At 39.7% G+C, this 19239-nt stretch overlaps 1 non-coding gene and 1 pseudogene across 1 annotated transcript; one reads left to right on the top strand and one right to left on the bottom strand.

The window, feature by feature from the left end:
* Nucleotides 1–19239, top strand: part of LOC115493569 (chloride channel protein B-like) — a 77124-nt pseudogene that overhangs the window by 24219 nt on the left and 33666 nt on the right.
* Nucleotides 2929–3001, bottom strand: TRNAA-AGC (transfer RNA alanine (anticodon AGC)). The gene has a single exon. It is a non-coding gene; the product is annotated as a tRNA-Ala (tRNA).

Genomic DNA, 19239 nt, shown 5'->3' on the forward strand with positions numbered 1-19239 from the left:
GATGTCTTTGAGGTGTGGTTTGAGTATAGTCTGTGCTGCTGTGGAAGAGGAAACCTCTAAGTCCTTCCAGCTCTCCATGGTGCTCTCCAGTGCAAAGCTTTCTAATTGCAAATGCACTCTCAGCTCTGAGTGCTGTGCTTATCCACCAAAGTGCTCCTCAAGAATGATAATTCTTGGTCAGATAATCCCCTTTGACAGAGTTACAGTGTTGTGTGGGCAAGGTGGTGAAGGCCAGGCTCTATGAATTTTAGTATTTTTCCCCCATTTTCTGTGTTTAGACAGCATAAAGTAATTCCTGGTTTTGGGAATTTAGGGTTTCAGCAGCCAGAAGTTTATGTAGAGGAATATATGCATTAATAAACCAGATAGATTAGCACAATAAATAACAAACTGAACTAGTAAACTAGATTTATAAGTTAACAAAACAACTTAATTGACATATTTAAGGGAAAGTTGGCTTTTTGTGTAAATCGACATGTTCTGTACAGGCAGCAAAGCAAGTTATATTCATCCATTTAATAATTTTTTTGTTTTGCTTTTAATATTTAAGCATAAATCATCTTAAGAGAGAAATTTCAGAAACAAGCTGTTTATCAAGTGTATGCATTAGTCCAGATGGAGTCAGGTATTCTAATCAGGCCTTCAATCAAGGGGAGTTACATGACTGATACTTGAGAAGAAACTCAAATAACTTGAGGGTATATTGAAGCATATTAACTCATTTTTTTTATTCAGTTCGATTAAATTCAACTCAATTCAATTCAATTCAATTCAATTCAATTCAATTCAATTAGCACAAGGTTTTCTTTAAAGTAATGTAATACTCCCTTCTGACATATCAGAACTAATTGAGACAAATATGCTGGGAAGATCCTGAGTTGCCACCTCTGAAACGAAGGGGGACAGGAGTTCTGCTCAAGTCATCCAGTTGCCTTTCTTTGGCTTAAATTGCTGCAGTTTCTCCTTATTTAGATCAGGATTAACATCATACAGACCAGACTGGAGAGATCATATATTCGTTGTTATCCTGGAAGTGCCCCAGATGCTTGAAGCTGTCATGTAAACTCATTACTTTTTAAAAATAAGGTCAAGGCAAATGAGAACTACTACAAACTGCATTTTTGTAAAAGGACCTTTTAATGTTTTGTATCTCTGCATGTCTCTTCCTCTGTGTTGCAGATGCTGTGCTTCCAGTTGAGGGTGGGAAGCAAGGAATCACATTGCTTTTTAAATGTGGGACTCATGAAGAATCTGGATGCACATCCCTCTGCATTGCTCTGACATTTTGTTTCATCCTTGGCTTTTGAACAGCAGGTTCTGGGCTTGCCAGCGGCCTGGTTATTCCTGTACTTCACTTCAGTCCTGGTTTGTGCTTTCTGTACGAAAGGCCCATGTCAAGTAGCAACAATCTGAATTGTAGGTTGAAACCTGGCAATAGCAAAGCGCCAAGTGGAGGAAGCTGTATAGGTAGAACAGGATGGGTTACTTGGAAAGAGATGCTAAAACTGGGGAAAAAGAATGAATAAATATCATCTGAGAATAGCTGTGGAAGGACCATAGCCGAAACTGTGGACTTTCCAAGTGTAGATCATTTGAATATTTTGGGGATCCAGAAAGAGTCTCAGCTTCTGGCTCCATCTCTGTAACTGTAGCACTATAGGTTCAGATCCAGACTTTTCATCTGTTTCTTATGTATGAATTAGCCTAAATCTTAATCTTGGACATAACACCCTGAACTTTGGAGAAAACTGCAGCTGGGTCTTTGTCATAGTTTTTAGAAAGTTGTTGTGGACTACAGAAAGGTTCTTGCAGCAATGTTGAGAGGCTTAATGTTCAGCAAGCAAGGGGCCATGGCTGGAGAGTGCATAATGCCATTCAAGAATATTGAAAAAATATAAAAAGAATTGGTTGTGTGCAGAACCTCCTGCCTTTGCCCTACCCCTGTGTATTCACCTCCTACCCTCCCCAAAATATTATTTAAATCAATTTTTAATAGGCAGTGTATGCTGAAACATGGTGTACTTGGCTGAATAGATATAGACAGTTGAGTCTATCAGTGAGCACTCATGTTTTTGACCAATAACCTAATTTTTATAACCAGTCTAGAACTACACAGGGTTTTAAAAACTATTCCAGAACTTTATCCATCAATCAAATAGATCAGTTGTATGAAAAAATGGGAAAAAGTCGTGTAATGGTGCAAGATGATGCTCCTCAAATCATAGAATCATAGAATATCCTGAGATGGAAGGGACCCTCTAAGATCATCAAAGTCCACCTTCTGGCCTTGGAAAGGACACTCCAAGAATCATACCTGAGAGCATTTTCCTAATGCTTCTTGGACTTTGTCAGGTTTGGTGCTCTGACCACTTCCCTGGGAAGCCTGCTCCAGTGCCCAACCACCCACTGGGTGAAAAATATTTTCCTGATATCCAACCTAAGCCTCCTCTGACAGCTTCAGGCCATTCCCTTGAGTCCTGTCACTGGTTACATAGAGAAGACATCAGTGTCCATCCCTCCTTCCCCTCACAAGGACGTTGCAATCTGCAATGAGGTATCCCCTCAGTCTCCTCTTCTCATGCCTAAGCAGACCAAGTGACTTCAGCCACTCTTCATGAGTCTTCCTCTTCAGACCCTTCACCACCCCTATGACCCTCCTTTGGATGCTCTGTAGGGGCTTAATGCCTTTTTTATATTGTGGTGCCCAAAACTTCTCACAGCACTCGAGGTGAGGCTGAGGTGAAGCTACAGAGCAGAGTGGGACGGTCCCATCCCTTGCCTGGCTGGCCTTGCTGATCCTGATGGCCCCAGGACGTGCTTGGCCCTCCTGGCTGCCAGGGCACTGCTGGCTCATGTTCAGCTTGCATCACCCCTGGGGCCCTTCCTGCAGTGCTGCTCTCCAGCCCCTTGCTCAGCAAAATGTGATGCTGGAGAATGCGGGCATCGATCCCGCTACCTCTCGCATGCTAAGCGAGCGCTCTACCATTTGAGCTAATTCCCCCTGTGCACAGTCAGAAATTAAGTAACTATATAATATATATAATTAAAATTTTTATTGTATGAATATGAATATTAATAATAATTCATGATTTCTGGGAAGTGAATGCACAAATCCCATTCATTGTCTGACTCTTGAGTCTTCATATCTAATTCCTTGCATATGGGATGGAATGTTGTGTATCACATCAGCAATTGCCTGCACAACTGAGCTACATATTGGCTTAGCTCTTCAGTATAGGTTGGAGGACTCCTGGGTTTTCTTCACAACTTCATTCTTGGTTACTTTTGGCCAAGTTGTTAATACCTATTACTCCTTTTTGTCCATTTATTATATGACTGTAATATTTTATTTGCCGGGTTTATGGAGCGAATGCAGACTTAATTTTGATAAATTATCTAAGGCTGGAGTTCTTGAAATGTGGCCTTTTAATCTGAGATATCTCAGTGTGTCTTTCTGTCACCTATACTTTTGTCTTTTGCAATAGGGTTAATTCTTATTGTGCTTGGAAGGACATGGAGACAGACATGGTGTTAGTCCTTTTTCTTCAGAAAAAGGCGGTAAATCTGTCATCTCCATGCTTGTGATTGGCATAAAGTAAATGGTCATACTAAGGAAGGTTGTTAGAGTTTTTTTGTAGGAAAGTAGTTGCTACAGAACCTGACAAAATTAGTCTGGGATGAAAAGAACGTTAAAGCGTTTCCAGAAAACACCACCACTGGCAAAAGGATTGCTCTTTTTCTCCTTGTATACAGGTGCAGAGGAGCTTTGTATGGCAGGATGATGGGACTGATCCTTGTTTCCTTAACTGGTGTTCAAACTAGTAAATGTGGAGTATGGATTGGTACAGGTCTCTGTTGCCATTGGAGCTATCTCATTTTTCAGAGGTGTTTTAAGACAAACCATCACCCTCACTGTGATAATGGTAAGTATGTAGAGTTTTCAAGTATTTTGTGGCCAAGGTTGAGTTGAGCTTTTTCTGCTGCAGCTAAATAAAGCACTGGTACCTGCGCACATTGGAACAGAGAGAAACATATTGGCCCATCTGGTTTGCCCAAAGAGGGTTTTTTGTTTTGTTTTATCTTGAATTTTTACTTGTGGATTGTAAGTTTGAAAGTAACACTTTGACTGAGAAATCTGACTGTCTCTTGTCCTATTTTTAATTTTTTTGAGGTTACAGAAATGATACTGCCATCACTGGTATACAAAGAAGAAAAGGGATGTTTCTGCTGGGTTACAAAACAGTTGTAGGTCACACTGCTTTGCCTTGTAATTCACTTCAGTGGGGGATGAGGGCCTTGTACAATTTACATTTTAATGCTGGGGTTGAATATGGCCTCCTGAATGAAGTAAGGATTTACAGTATAGGCAAGTGATCCAATGGGAAACCTCACAGGTCTCTCTGGTCAAATTATGCCTCATAGATTTCAAAATTTTGGGATTCATTTGGAACACATTTCACATTTCTATTTCCCCCTCCTTTCGTAACAGAACATCTTGAGTCCACACTACAATACTTTCCAGGCAAACTTCTGAAAGCTGAAGTATTTGCAAATAATACTCTTTTACTTAGAGAGGGTGTTCCTTGCTCTCCCTGATTGCAACACCTGCGGACAGTGAGTTGCAAGGCGCAGCTGAAATTCAGCTTAATCAACAGAGAAATGAAGTTGAGGTCACAAGGGGGAAGTTTTCACCCTTACAAGGCAGGACATTCAAGGCCTGTGAGTGTTAGTTTGTGTGGAAATTTCACCCATGACTAAACCCAGACTTGGCTGCCCAGCTGGTTTTGCCCAAAAGTATCTCATTGAAATCTTTGCAGATGTCAGAATTCTCATGGAGTGACTAAGCCTGGATTTTCCCTCCTGGTATGCTGTTGCACAGTGTTTGATAAAATAGCTGTTCATTGGCACTCACACCAAGATAGGCCCATATTTGTGATAGGTTGAGTAAATTTGGTAGGAAGCATTTATTTTTCTTATGTTCTAGCTTGAAATATGTTGTGTGTGCAAGAAACCCTTTCTATTGTGAAATAATAATTAGATTGATTATGGAAAAAGTCCACCTTCAGTGTCCTCTTGGTGGTTTAGCAGTTACTTATGCATTAAGTAATTAAGTAAAAATGAGCTCTGCTATTTCTGCTTCTATTATTGCTGTTATGCATGTTTTGGAAGTTACTGTGTGAATTGTTGGCCAACTAAGTCTGTAAGACTTGAAGAGGGGAAAGTTGATGCCTGAAGACTAGATGTAAGTTTTCTGAGAGCCCAAATTATGACTAAATGCAATGTCTTTTCCAAAGTAGGCTTGGATTTTCTTGTAATGCCTCAATATATTTTAATTTAAGTATCATTTGTAAACAATTACTTTACAGTCTTTCTTCAGGTATAAGTCTTTAGGGGCAAAAGCAGTTGATTGACATTTTCCTCAGCTCATGAGGCTGTGCTCTGTCACAGAGAAATGAGAGGTGATTATATGCCAGAACACTTGCTGCTCTTAGATGCCAGGAACTGCTGTTCATTCAGCTCTGGTACAGAGGAAATTCTTTTCTTCAGTTTCTCCCGACCTTCCCCACTACCTGTACTTGTTCTCTATTTTCTGAGTGCCTCGGCACATGCACATAATGAAAAACAATATCTGGAAACTCTTAAGAACTGTAGGGAAACGAGTTGAAAAGGCCCTAGAAAAATGACAATGATTGCATTGCAGTGCGTTCTGAATTCCCCTAGGTGTCATGTTCTAACCCTTCTGAGCCTCTCTGCACAGGCAGATTCCGTTTCAATTTATGTTCATCCAAGATAAATAGCTGCATTGCTTGAGGAAATATTAATTTTTGAGGAGAAAAAAGGTCTTGGACATGACAATGCAAACACATAATTAAAAGGTTGTGCCCTCAAACCATAAAATGCACATATTTTTCCTATATTGTCTGTTGGGTTCAAAAAGAATTGGGAATGTTTGTTTTGGCTTTTCACAGCCTTCCATTTGGAAACAGTTATGAATGTGGGACTTGTAGTGAACAGGTTTGTAAGATACCTTTTTCTTTTTTTTTTCCCTCATGGCAGACCCCACAGGCATCTGCCCACCTCTTCTTTCTTGGCTGCCTGTTTCTACCCCCCATGCTGACACTTGACCCTCATCCTCAGCTTTTTGTGGTAAAGTGTAGATGTGGTGACATTTTTTTTGGCAAGTACAAGGAATAGCCTTATGACTTGCCTTCCCACAGCCTTCTGTTTCCCATGTCTTTTTAAGTGTCACGTGTCCTGGGCTTGCAGGCCCCAGGGTGCTCTAGATGTAGAAGAGGAATAGCATCTTTCTTCAGTGTATTTGCTCTCTGGATAATTCTGTATTTTTACCATTCCTTTTATTTTTACTTCTCAATAAAAATGTCTCACAAGCGTTAAAGATGAAAAGTGGCTCTGGGCTAGCCTAGTATTGGTGTCTGTGTCCAGTACTGTTGATGTGCCCATGTGCAAGCTGAAAGAAGTTTCATTTGCACCAGTTTGGATCCTCTGTCCTTTGAGTTGTTTTTCCTTCACATGATAGTGAGCAACCCTGACTCTCAACCCTTTCTTGCCTATTTCGTTTAAAAAGAATTAAAGCAGCATATCACTTTATTGGCCAAATTTATTTCTCCAATAAATATCTTCTGATGGATATGGGAAATGCAATTAATTCTGAAAAGGTTAAGACTCTAAACCCTTCTCTGAGTGTGAAACACTGGACTATCAGGCTTTTGACAGATGTAGACTAAAGGAAAAAAGAGATTATTTTTTAGGATTTGGAAGTGGAAATGCAATGTCATTATATAAATCAAAGGGGAATCTCCTCAGGGGATTAAGTCTCCCAAGAAAGACTCTGTCCCAGAGTCTCCTCTGGGAATGGTGGGTGTGGTTGATGTGCTAACGGGCATGATGTTGGTACTGAAATATGTCCATCTGATGGGGGTTCAGAGCATTATGACAAGTTGCTTGTTAATGTCTGTCTGAGTTTGAAATATGGCAGAAATAAAAGGCTTTATGTAAAACCATCTGGTTCTTAAGAGAGTAATGAAGGCTCAGAAATGAGGTTTGTTCATGCTTTCTGTTTGACATCTACATTAAAACATGCAGAGCACTGTATATAATAACCTACATTGCTGTAAGTGACCACTGTCCTATAGTTAGGAAATTTGATGTGTCTTTGTTATACACATTCCATTAGTAATGAAAGCAAACTTTTCTTTTTCGTAATTTGAATTGCAATGTGTACTTCTGACATGTACCACAGTATTGCTACAGGTCATCTGGAGTGTGATGAAATGGCTCTGACAGCACGTAGTAGCAACTATATACTTACCTCTCTCTCTCTGTGTATTCCTTCAGTATTTCTAATTTAGGTAAAATGTACTTACCTGAAATTATAGGCAGGATGCATTGTTGCAGATTCTGGGGTTACCCTTCTTCATTCCTCTGAGAGAGACTCTCAAGAAGTCCTCCTTTCACAAGAAATTTAAGTCGGGCATTGTTTTATGGATGTGACGTGAGGATACAGCATAGACCACCCAATCCAGGTAACTAGATGGAAGTTATAACAAATTCAGAATGGTAATATAAGATGTTAGAAAAATAAGCACAAAACTTCTAAAATGCATGTCAAATCTGCCTGGTACCAGTGCAGGTTTTTCACTAGAGAGCTGTTCACTGGTTGTAGGATGCAAGATGTTTCATTTGAAAGCCTTTGCAGTGATTTTGATGCAAGCAGAAGGGATGTTTTTGGAAATGCTAGCACAAATATAAATTCTGAGTCTTTTGTTCTTTAGTTGAGTAAGGTAATAGTGCATAGCTGCTGTTTGAGGACCAAACAGGGAAAACAATCTCTGGCTGCTAAAGAGACCAACAGGAGGCCAAGAATTCTCATTAAGTTAAATCAAGTTTCTCTTGAGGGAGTCCAGATCTAATGGATGAGAGCTCTATTCTACAGGCAAAGCTGGATAAATTGTACATTAACTGGGCAAGAAAATAGTGATATATATCAGGCTTGGATTAAATGTGAATATTAATTGGGTGTAAATTCTCTGGTTTCTTCTTGACAAATGGGATGCTAGAAGAAGTCTGTATAGCTGTGCCTTTGAGCTCTGTTGCGGGTCCTGTCCAACTCAGGATATTCTGTGATTCCTCATTACGTGAAACAGTAGTGCCTGTTAGCCTTGAGCAGCCCTTACCTCCATTTGGGTGAGGGCTGTTTCTGCCACCTTGACCTCCTGTTTTTCCCTCTTCCTGTCTGCTTCTTGAGCTGGAAAGTAAGGATGAAAGCAGCTCACAGTGTGAAAAGGTTTGTCCCTCCCTGGTTTATAAGTGCCTGCTGGTACTTGCTGTGTTGTGTAGGCAGTGAGGAGAGCCTGCAAAGGGAGGTGGGTTTTTTCACTCCAGGAGGTGCTCTGGCACAGCTGGCCAGACTTGGAGGTGCAAAACCTTTTCAGTGCAAACTATGTCTTACGTGAGACTTGTTCATGCACTTGCTGCCTTAGAACTTCCTTTGGTAAGAGAAAAGCCAAGGTCAGGTTGGATGGGACTTTGAGCAACCTGGTCTAGTTGAAGGTGTCCCTGTCCATGGCAAAGTGTTTGGAACTGGATGATCTTTAAGACCCCTTCCAACCCAAAGCATTCTATGATTCCATGAAGGAAACAATAAAAATACTCTTCCAACAGCTGACTTCAGAGTCAACTAGAGTTCAGGTGCCTTTCTCTAATATATAGTTTCCACTTACTTTGTCTTAAGCTTGGCTTTTTTTTTGCAAATTATTCAATAGTCAAAGTGAGTGCTGGCACAAAGCTGGGCTTCTGTACCAGTGCCCTTATGTTGTTGTAAATGGAGCAGCAGCTGACCCTGCAGTGGTGGGGCTCAGGAGCTGTGGCATAGCCGTGCTGTGAGATTCAGAAAATGGAGAGCATTCGATATTGGTCCATGACAGGTTTCCAGGGCAGGTCTTACAGCATGAGTAATTACAGGAAGCAGGATATTTTGCAAGATGTCAAATTAAATGTTTTAACTGGTCCTTTTGGTCTTAAAAGAAACCAGTCTTGTTTTCAGCACATAAAACATGGTGTTACATCTGGCTAGTTGAAGAGGAGGGACTTCCCTTCCAAACTCATAGTGCCATCCAAAGTGCGATCCTCTCCTTGATAGAGAATATAGTTTGCTGATGTTTGATGAGAAAAATTCTCTGAGAGCTGAATATGCTTTTGGCATACCAGGAAGCAGGAGAACAGGCTGATTTGAAATAAGATTAATATGATCTTATGGTCAAATATGGTAAAACAATTCTGTGGTTGGAGTGATGGTAAACACTGGTATGCAAGAGCTTGTTTTTTCCCCAACACCCTGTTTAAAACTATTTCAAAAAGTTTGCTTCTCCTCTAATTTTGATCAAAAATGAGGGCTTCAGATTTTTTTTACAAAAACCGTGGACATTTTATCAGAAAGCTGAACATCTCAAAACCCCCCCAGAAAAAAATTACTTGTCTTGCTACAAACTTTGTTGTTCTGCGTTAACATTTTTCTTTAAGGAAAATTTGCCTTGAAACACCGAAGAAACTTTCTTGGTATATTTGAGAAGGAGGCCCAATACATGGTGCATCGTGGGAGATGTAGTTTAATCTGAGAGGCCAAGCCAAATCCAATTTTAAAATTCTCAAGAGATGACAATGTAGCATTCCAAATGACAGCTTCTTGGGCTCTAACCTGAAAAATACTGCTCTGTAGGGATGATAAACAATTTGTCAGGTCACTGGAACATTTGATAAAAGATGTATGCCTGTAGGGAAAATGAAATGAACTCCTTTTTTCTTTCTGGATGGTAGCCTTGTGAACCCAGCCCAAGAAGGTCAGAACAAGTCCCTTCTGAATCCTTCATTCATCATCTGTATAGAAAAACTGCACCTATGGGACAGTTGGCTAGCCTGCAGGTAATTCCCAAACTAGAAGAGAATCCAGCTCTATCTCTAATATAGCTGTGTCAGCTTTGGTACCAGGTTTTATCAGTAAAATAAACAGACACAACTGAATTGTACATGGATTCAATTGGCAATGAAAATTCAGTTGTGCATCTGAAATATTGAAATTGAGATTGCATCTCTCTTTTAAATAAACACATTGGAAATGAAGTAGTAATTTGAGAAGATAGCATTTTTATATAGTCATTTTTCTGGCTCTAGCTATCAGTAGCTTTAAAAGTATTTTATAAATAAAGGGATGTAGTGTATTATAGCATGCAATGGTACTTTTGGGACATATAACACAAACCTTAATGAAAGTTCACGAGAATTTAACATGCATAAGTTATTTTTAATTCACAGTATCTTATCTGTTTTCAGTTCTTTTGAATTACAAAATGCAATTAGGATGTCTTAAGTACTAATTCTTTGTCAAATTTAATTTGTTTCCATATTAAAGGTATTTTTCAGTTACATTGACATGAAAAGCATCTGAAACCATTAAATATTTTGTATTTTTAACTTTAAAACATTCATAATGCTGCCAGGAGTGTTTTTTTTTACAAATTTTAAGAAAATTATTTTTCTCTGGGACAAAAGCTACCACAATAAACCTATCTTTATTTTTTTATTTGGTTTGTTTTTATTTTTTTCTTTTTTTTTTCTTTTCCTGGCCTGAGGGGTTCATAATAATTTTGAATGAAACTCCCTGTGTAACTGGGTGCTCTGATGAATGGGGGCTTGGGGCCAGAGATCCCCATTTGACTATTGTACTTGCTGAAAGAGAAGCAAGTGGTTACAGAAGACAGCAGCTGCTGGGCTGGACAGGGTGTGTTGGTGGGAGGCTCCTCGGTCTGAGAGAGGTAAATCCCTAAGGAAGGACCATGGTCCTCCCTTGGGCAGAGTAACATGTTTTGTTGCTACAGTTTCTACATGCCCTCTGTGCTTTTTGGAAGAGGACTAAGTCTGAGTTCAGGACACAGATGGTGATGGCAGTGAAGGTGGGTGAAAGCTGTACTTCTACCATGAGCAAGACTGAATGGAGATGGGCATCAAGGGGAAGCCATGAAAGCGTGTGGAGAAGTAGAAGCATTGAGGAAAAGAGGAGCATAAATGGTATCCAGTGGGACTTGTCCTAATGACAGCTCTTCTCCCATTGTGAAATAACAAAGAATGATGATGGAAAAACACTTGAGAGCCTGATGGATGTGGCAGAGAAGAGCTTGCAGAGCCAGACCTGAGCTCTTTTCTTGTATCTCTAAAACAAAATCCCCCAACACCCCAAACTGGCAGCGGCCAACCACATTGTTATCCATTGGTGAGTTGTGCGGCAGCAGGTGATTTCTGCAGTTGCTGATGCAACACGTGAAACAGCAGTGCCTGATTTCAGAAAGGATGAAGTTGCACAGACTGTGGAGATAATTGGAGTTGTGTTGTCTGGTGTTTCAGATAATGGTTGACATATAAATGGTTGACATCAGGTCACTTTAGTTACACTGCTCCCATTTCACCCTGTTCCTCAGTCTGACCCTTGTTTAAAGAAAAGATAATTTATTTGGAAGGCTTGAGTCATACTTTTCCCTTTCTCCCACTTGTTTAGCAGAGTGTATGCAATACTCGGGAGGCAACAGAGGAAGACAAGGGAGAACTGGCTGTAACAAATTACTGCATCCTCACGGCACATTTTGGCAGAACAGACCTTGGGAGATTTCTGATTGTGCCTTCCTGTGACTTGCTCAAGATGGAAGGGTGTGAAAGGGACATTGTGTTCCTGGAGCAGACATGGAGAGAAAATGATAGGGAGCACACTCTCTGCAAGGAGAGGCATTGCTGTGTGAGAATGCAGTAGAGGCTCATGACAGGTCATGCTGTGCTACATATGGGTAGATGAGAGAAGATTTTGACCCTTGTTTTAGAATGAGTACACATGTGCATGCTCTGGATCAGGGAGCATTTTTTTGCGCTGCTGGCTAGCAAGGCATGTGCTACAGAGTCCTTAGTGAAAGGGCAGGAAGGCATATGTGCCCACCCAACAGGCAAGTTCAAATTGTCTCCTCCTTAGTTGCTTAAAAATAGTTCAAAAATAGATGCCTTAAATGCTGTTACTCCAGCAGGATTACTCAATAGTGAATTTAGCTTTGGATTCGCTCCATGGCCACAGTCTTCATTTTAACTCCTCATGAAAGAATGCCACAAGGCTGCTTTTCCATTTGATTTTGGTGGGGAAAGGAAAATCTTTTGCAGAGGCTGGGACAAATGAGTAGTATTCAAGATTTTTCACATCGTGTTTCCTTAAAGAAGGCAGAGGAAGTGCATAGAAATTTGGAAAATAATTTGGCAGGTTCTTAGCAGTGCTAGGCTGTTTAATTCATCGGCCTGTCACACTTAAACAGTTTAGGGGTTGCTTACTGTTTTTTGATTACACCTGAGATGGTTCACAGAAGTTATTTTGACAGGGCCTAGGTTTCTGTTACTGATCTGCCTGATATTTTTTCTAATGAAGAGATTAAACCTTAGTAAAACAATTTTTCAAAATCTTAAAGCCTGCAGATATTCCTAACAGGGTAAACATTTGCTCTCCTTCCACTGTCTGTTGTGAGGAGTCCAGTGTGTTCAAATGATATGTTTAACACTTTTTCAGATTGCAGCCTTTTTGCAAAGAAGAAAAGTTGAAGAATAGTGTGGTACAGATTCTAGTCTTATTCAAATTAATCCCAAAATAATTGGAGTTACAATGCATAATCAGCAAACTGTTCAATACACTAGGTCCTACTATTTTCTGTTGAATTTACTCCAACTAGGGGAAGAGCACTGTGTGTTTTTTGGCAGTAGCTTTTCTGGAAAATTAAATAAGTGAAACTATTCTCACAGAGAAGGGGATGGGGAATGGTTTCAGGACCTCAGATTTTGTAATGCAGTTCTTTAAGAAACTGGCAGTGAATGAATACCTATGCTTGTTTAGACAACAGCAAGATTTTGTAAGTTTTCTGTTATTTAAGGTCTAATCTCCCACTGAAGTTAAAGTTGAAATGAGTTTTTTAGCTCGGGGCGTACAATGTTTATCAAAAAGCCTCAATAAAAACCTTGATAGTCTGCAGTTGTCTGTAGTCAAGTGTCTCTTTCTTCTCCAGCCTTTTCTAGACCTCAGGAGCTGGGTACATTAAGAATTCTGGCATTCTGAAGATGTTGGTTTTAGCTTCACTTAAATACTACAAAGATTCACTGCAGTTGTCTACTTTATTTTAAAAAGTGCTCATGAATCATAATTAGAAGCATTCTGCAATACTGTGAGTTTAAAAGTACCAGGCTGCTTAGCTGGGTTATTATACAGTACAGAGCTTGTTTTGAAAAGATTTAATATGTGAGCCTGCTGAATGTTTGGGCATATTCAGCAACACACATACGCAATGTTGCTCTTTTTATTAATAGAAAGTTTGCTTGACACAACACACACCAGTGTTACCTTTCTGACACAGATTTAGATGGCTTTGAAACCTCCTTTCAGGGTTTCATGTCTGCTGTGTACATAAGGTGAAGAGCAAGCTCACAAAAAAAATCACTGATAGATGTCTTTCCAGGAGATCTTGGCAAGAGTAACTGCTATCACCAATACTGTTTCTGGTATCACTTGCATCCATTGCCGCAACCTGTCAAAACAGGTGTATTTATAGGCCTTGAGGGACTGAAACGAGAAATCAAACATTTGCATAGCATTTTCCATCAAGTTCCCAAGGACTGGGACTCAAAGGATTTTGATATATTTCCATGGATTACTTTGCTGTGCTGAGTATTTCTGTGTTCTCTTTAGCAGTCAATGTACCGTTTCTGTACTAGGTCTTAGAAAAAGAATATTCTCTCTTCTAACAACAAAATGCTGGTTGGCTTCAGAAAAGCTGACAAAAATATTTAAATTCACATCAGAGAACACTGGCATGAGAGCTTACTTAACACTATGAATTAAGTTAAATTAAGAAGTAGTGCACCAGTGTGATTAATTAGAACTACTTTGCTAAAAAAGTATGTGCCTTGCACTGAGATATTTTTTTATGCTCTGTCTTGGCAGCAGTTAAGCTCTAGGGTACTGGAGGCTGCCTACTCCTTGTAATGGCTTGGAATAGTTAATGGTGTTGATTTCTGGAAGAGGAAGAATCCCACTAATTGTGCAATCCTCCTGGCACTAGGGTTTGGCAGGACGTCCTCACAGTGAACCTACGCTGGGTGTGCCGCCCTTTGTAGAGTGTGATGCACAGCTTCGTGTGCCTCAGGCTGCAAGAAATAATCATTTTCAGCAGGGTGAGGGAACTTTAGTGCATAACTTTTCAAGGCTAGCATGACAATCGTGACTTTTCAGGAGATATATGTTTACTGTAATGCAGCATCCCATTTCTCCAAAAATTTTTAGCGGTGATGGTGGTGAGTGATAAGGAGACAGTAAAGCAAATTGAGTTAATTAATGTAGTCCTAAGACTATAAAGGATTTCTTTAAAGGTGAAGTGCACAGGAAAGGAATATTTTTCACTTTGTTTTAAAGAGAGAGATTAATGCAAGTTCAGGAAGGGAGTATTCAGTTGTATCGATATGTGAAGAAGGTGCCTCTTTTGGCATAATCCCAGATGGAAATAGTGGATCATGATAACAGCATTTTAGTTCATGGTTTGTCAGGACGTTATTAAGTGGCAATTAAAGTGACTCAAATGGTCCAACACACAGGTTGCTAAGGGCCAGCAGATGATAAGACCAAAATGAAAGAAATTGAAATGCAGATCTACATTGTCTATGAAATGGCTGTGACAACACAAGTAACTTAGTCCTGTTTGATGTACTTCCATAAACTCTATTCTCAAGAAAGCTTAATGCACAGCTCTTTTACTTTTGTGACTAGGGAATTGTAGTCTCCTTCCATTCTTTACATCAAATGATTAGCTTGCAGCCTTATTCGTATTTGCTCCAAGAGAAGAATGATCAAAAGTTTTCTGCTGGCTACAAGCCCTCCACCCTTTGGAAAGGTTCTCTTGACCGTGAACAATTTTTTCTTGATGCCTTTTACAAATAGGAGCAAAAATTTCCAAGGAGGGAAGTTCTGGTTGTACGCATGAGAGTTGAAGGTGCTTTCCAGGGCGAGTGTGTACTCTTCCACAAAATCTGGGAGAAGACTGGGAAAATGTGCCCAGAGGTAGTGTATTGTGCCAGCTGCAGCCTCAACTCCAAAACTATTTGGTTTGGCTGGTAGTACCGAGACTTCAAGTCCCTTCCCATCCACCCCCTTTTTAAACTTGCTCCCATATGTACTGTCTTGTACCTTTGTCCTGCAGCTACTTGTTTTTTTTCCTAAATGCTCCCTTGATTCCAAGTCTTTCAGTTTAGTGTAACCTTGTGAAAAATGACAAAATTATTTCTTCTGGGTTGTTTGCTTCTTCCAAGGATGATGATTTTTATATTATTTGAAGAAAGAAGATTTTGTCTTTTCTTTGTTCAGTTGGCCAGACAACTCTTCTATTTGAACAAATTTTTAAAAACAACTAATTAAAATACAGAATAAATATATAATTTTTTTTTCTCTTTTTGATAGGCCCTCACCTCTGCATTTGTGCTTGTAGGCTGCAAGTAGCAAGAGAGATCGCTGGTTAAGTGGGTTTTTAGTAGAAGAAAATTGATTTGCACTATGTAGCTAGCTGATGATTTCTCCTTTTATATTATTGGAAATATCAAGGGGTCAGGGAATATTCACTGTGTCAGCAGCCTTGAGTCTAATGAGGTTGTTTAGACTCTGCTCTCTGAGCCAGAGTAAAATCTTTGAAACATGTTAGTCACAATTTAACTGAAAGTGGGGGTGGTTTTTAACAGTGAGCTTTAAGTAAACTGCATCTTTTTGAATTTCCTGGGCAGCTGCTTTTCTCTCTTTGATGTACTGTGCCTGGTGATGCTGTTAATGAAATGCATAATTATGTGTTACATAATAAAACAGAGCTAACATGAAGGTGCCTAATAGATTATAATGATGTGGAGGCCTGAGAGCCTAAAGACTATTGAGGGTTGTTGAAAAGTTCCTCTGGTGAAAAAGATGATGTCTAAAGAGGTTTGAATAACTGTGCTGATAAATTAATTGTGGTCTCTTTGTGTGTAAATGACACTTTTCAGGATTTTGTATATAGAAAGATTATTGAAAAAAAAACATGTACTATTTGCTAGGCTGCTGATGTATGAAGTGTCAGCACCGAGTGCTTCCAGTGCCTATTAGAGCTGCTGGCTTTGCACAGACGGGTGCCCTAGGCAAAGACATTTTTGGCACAGCCTGTCTCACCCGTAGGATCAAAAGGAACCAAAAAAAAAAAAAAAAAATCTGGCAATATGCACAGAGAGTAAATTGCATCCTAAAGAGCAGCCCCTCGAATGCAGTCTTGGAATGCATATTGATAAATGAAACATTCCGCTTTATGGCTGAAGAGTTGTAGGCGTTTTGTGACTGCCCCCAACTTCCCTCCCTCCTTTTTCTGCTTTTGTCACCTACATTTTCTCTCTCTCTCTGTAATAATCTGTATAACTTGTTCCCTTCAGAGAATCTTTAGGATCTGTTTTGTACACATAAGTATTTTTAAAGGAGAGGGTGTATAAGCTTCCAGCCCTGGACGACATGGACTCCTGGTGATGCTGGGCTGTGGCTGGGCTTGCTTGGCTGCTGCTCTGGGCTCAAAAGGGCCTGTCTGCAGGGAGAATTAGCATGCAGAGAGCTCCAGTATGGATTTACAGCCTGCTAGTTACTTGGCACTAATTCCCTTGGGTGGGTGATTCTAATACCTACTAAGAGTTGTTTTGTGCAGGGTAGCTTCAAGAGTGCTTTTGTGTGAGTTAGGCAGGCTCCTTTTTAAAGGTGAAATTTTTCTCACTGCTTCTCACTTCCCAAGCACCAAGGGTAGCCAAATGGGCAGTTAGAGCAGAGTAGCTAATATGCAGTAAATTCACACCCAAGCTCATTGAGCATGAACTTCCTCATGCGGCTGAATCCCGAGGCTCTGCACTTCGTCTCTCTCAGCAGGGAGCAGATGGCCTTTCTCTAAACAGGGAATACCAATAAAGCCTTATGAAGAGCACAGATATTGTGTGCATGAGGATTCGTGCCTGTCCATGTGCTTATATGAGATGACTTGAATCTATCACAGTTCTTGGGTTAACTTCTGTGTCTGTGATTTTTGTTAAGATACCCTAAGAGGACAACTTTGCTACTAAATTGACATCATCTTTGTCATTAGTAGACTAGGGTTTTAGCTGCAGGTTTTGATTTCTTCCTTCTTCATCAGCACTGAGACAGCATACTTTTTATTATATGAATGTCTGCATCTTTCAAGTGTGTATATTTCTTTGTTGCAATTCCCTTTCCCAGAATTTATTTGAACTCTCAATTAATGGTTTTCTCTAGGTCTCTAAGTACTAGGATGTGAAATCAAGTAAATTTTTAGATAAGACTTTGCTTTAGGCTGGGATTCATAAATAAGTTGATCTATAATTACCGTACAACGTCATTTTATGTTAAGATCACATAATGGGTTACATTTTTGTGCAAAGTTTTCTTGAAATTTTATAAATTATTTTTAAAATTTTTATCCTTATACTTCAAATATCATTGATTTCTAAGTCATCTGCATGTTTTATTTATAGTTTTGCTCCAGTATTGTCTATATCCAAGAGAATTTTGTATCACAGAAATTGCCTCTCCCACTTCCATCTATAGTGAGAGTTCTGAACAACTCCACTGGTGCTATTGTGGCCAAAGTTTAAATTTACTTACATACAAAAGATATTGCTCAAAATGCTTTTAACATGCCTTTTTAAAAATGACCTCAGCCATCCTAGCTTGCCAAAGATAAACAGCATTTCTGCTTGACAGGGGTTAACCCCTGAAGGAAGTGAAGTCCAACGCTGAATGCAGAGGCACTTGCACCGAGCATTCAGAGTGCTGTTGTAGAGAGGAGTCATCCTCCTTCCAGATCCCAGCACTCAGGAAGGAAGCAGGGCTGGGGAAAATCAGCACAAGCCTCAGGGTTTCTCAGTTGCAGATGTAAAATGCTGCTGCATGTTTCTGACAATAAAGGAGGAGGGTCTGGGCCAGGTCAACTTGACTGTTCCTTCTAGAGGACAGAAGGGTAGGAGGAAGGCATAAAGTGGGATGAAAAACAAGAAGAGGTGGTTGATGAGCCAGGCTCTGGTTCTTGCTGTTCTGAAGATATTCTGTATAGGTTAAAACAATCCCTTGAAAGTACTTTTTACAGTTTAAGTTTCAAGAATTTTTATACTTAGAGTTTCAGAGTGCTTTTATAGCTTTTTATAGTAATTTTTACTGTTGGTTTTATTCCAGAAGAGTTTCCTGTAGCACGATACTTAAAAAAACCTTAAAAGGAATCCACAAAAAGGATACTCCATTTGTGTGTTGCAGCAGATATGTTGTTGTGTGTTGTGAATGAGTTGCAGCAGATATGATGAAGCAATTCTTAAAGTCCCACAGTTACTGTTTTCCTTTCAACTGACATGTTCCTGTTTTTAAATAAAACAGTTGAATGCTAGGTTTAAAGAGAAATTCAAAGAATGCTGTGGTGTTTTTGCAAATCTCTGGTTATGTCCAAGCAGAAAGGACAGTTGCATGACTGTTGTACATGGCTGACCATGCCATATGAGTCCTTTGTTGGGGTATGTTGTAAATCATCCTGAATGTTATCTTTTCAAATCCAGAACAGAGACAGGAGGAGGGGGAAAATTTAAGCCTGGATAAATTTCCTACAGCTTATCATGCAGAAATGTGTTTATTGGCATTCTTTGAATGCAGATACTTGAAGTGCTTAACAATCTCTAACTGATGAGGTCTATTAAATGGCCATCTGCTGTAATTCACTTTGTCTGAATAGGAGAAAAGTTCCTGGGCAAAAGCCACTTAGTCTTATGAGGAAAAGTTGCATATTTAGTCCCAGGGTAATTGCTAATGAATATACCTGTTTAATGGGATGCAATGATAGAGGAAATAGTGGGATGTGAAAGGAAATGGTAATTTTTACTAAAAAGCCTTAGTAAGGTGTCGTAAGGAAAATTTCTGTGCAGTGGTTTTCACCATGAAAAATATTTGACTTCATTTTGAGTGTGAGACCCACTTCATTGTGGGTCTAAACAACTTTAATTACATTCACATTACTCTCTATTTTGTGCAGGAGGATTCACTCTGAATCCTTTATTCAAAGGCAACTGTACTGATGTGCTTTAGGTCGGTTTCCCCACAGCTCTTAGGCATTT

This window comes from Taeniopygia guttata, chromosome 2, assembly GCF_048771995.1.
Source record: "Taeniopygia guttata chromosome 2, bTaeGut7.mat, whole genome shotgun sequence".
Lineage (NCBI taxonomy): Eukaryota > Metazoa > Chordata > Aves > Passeriformes > Estrildidae > Taeniopygia > Taeniopygia guttata.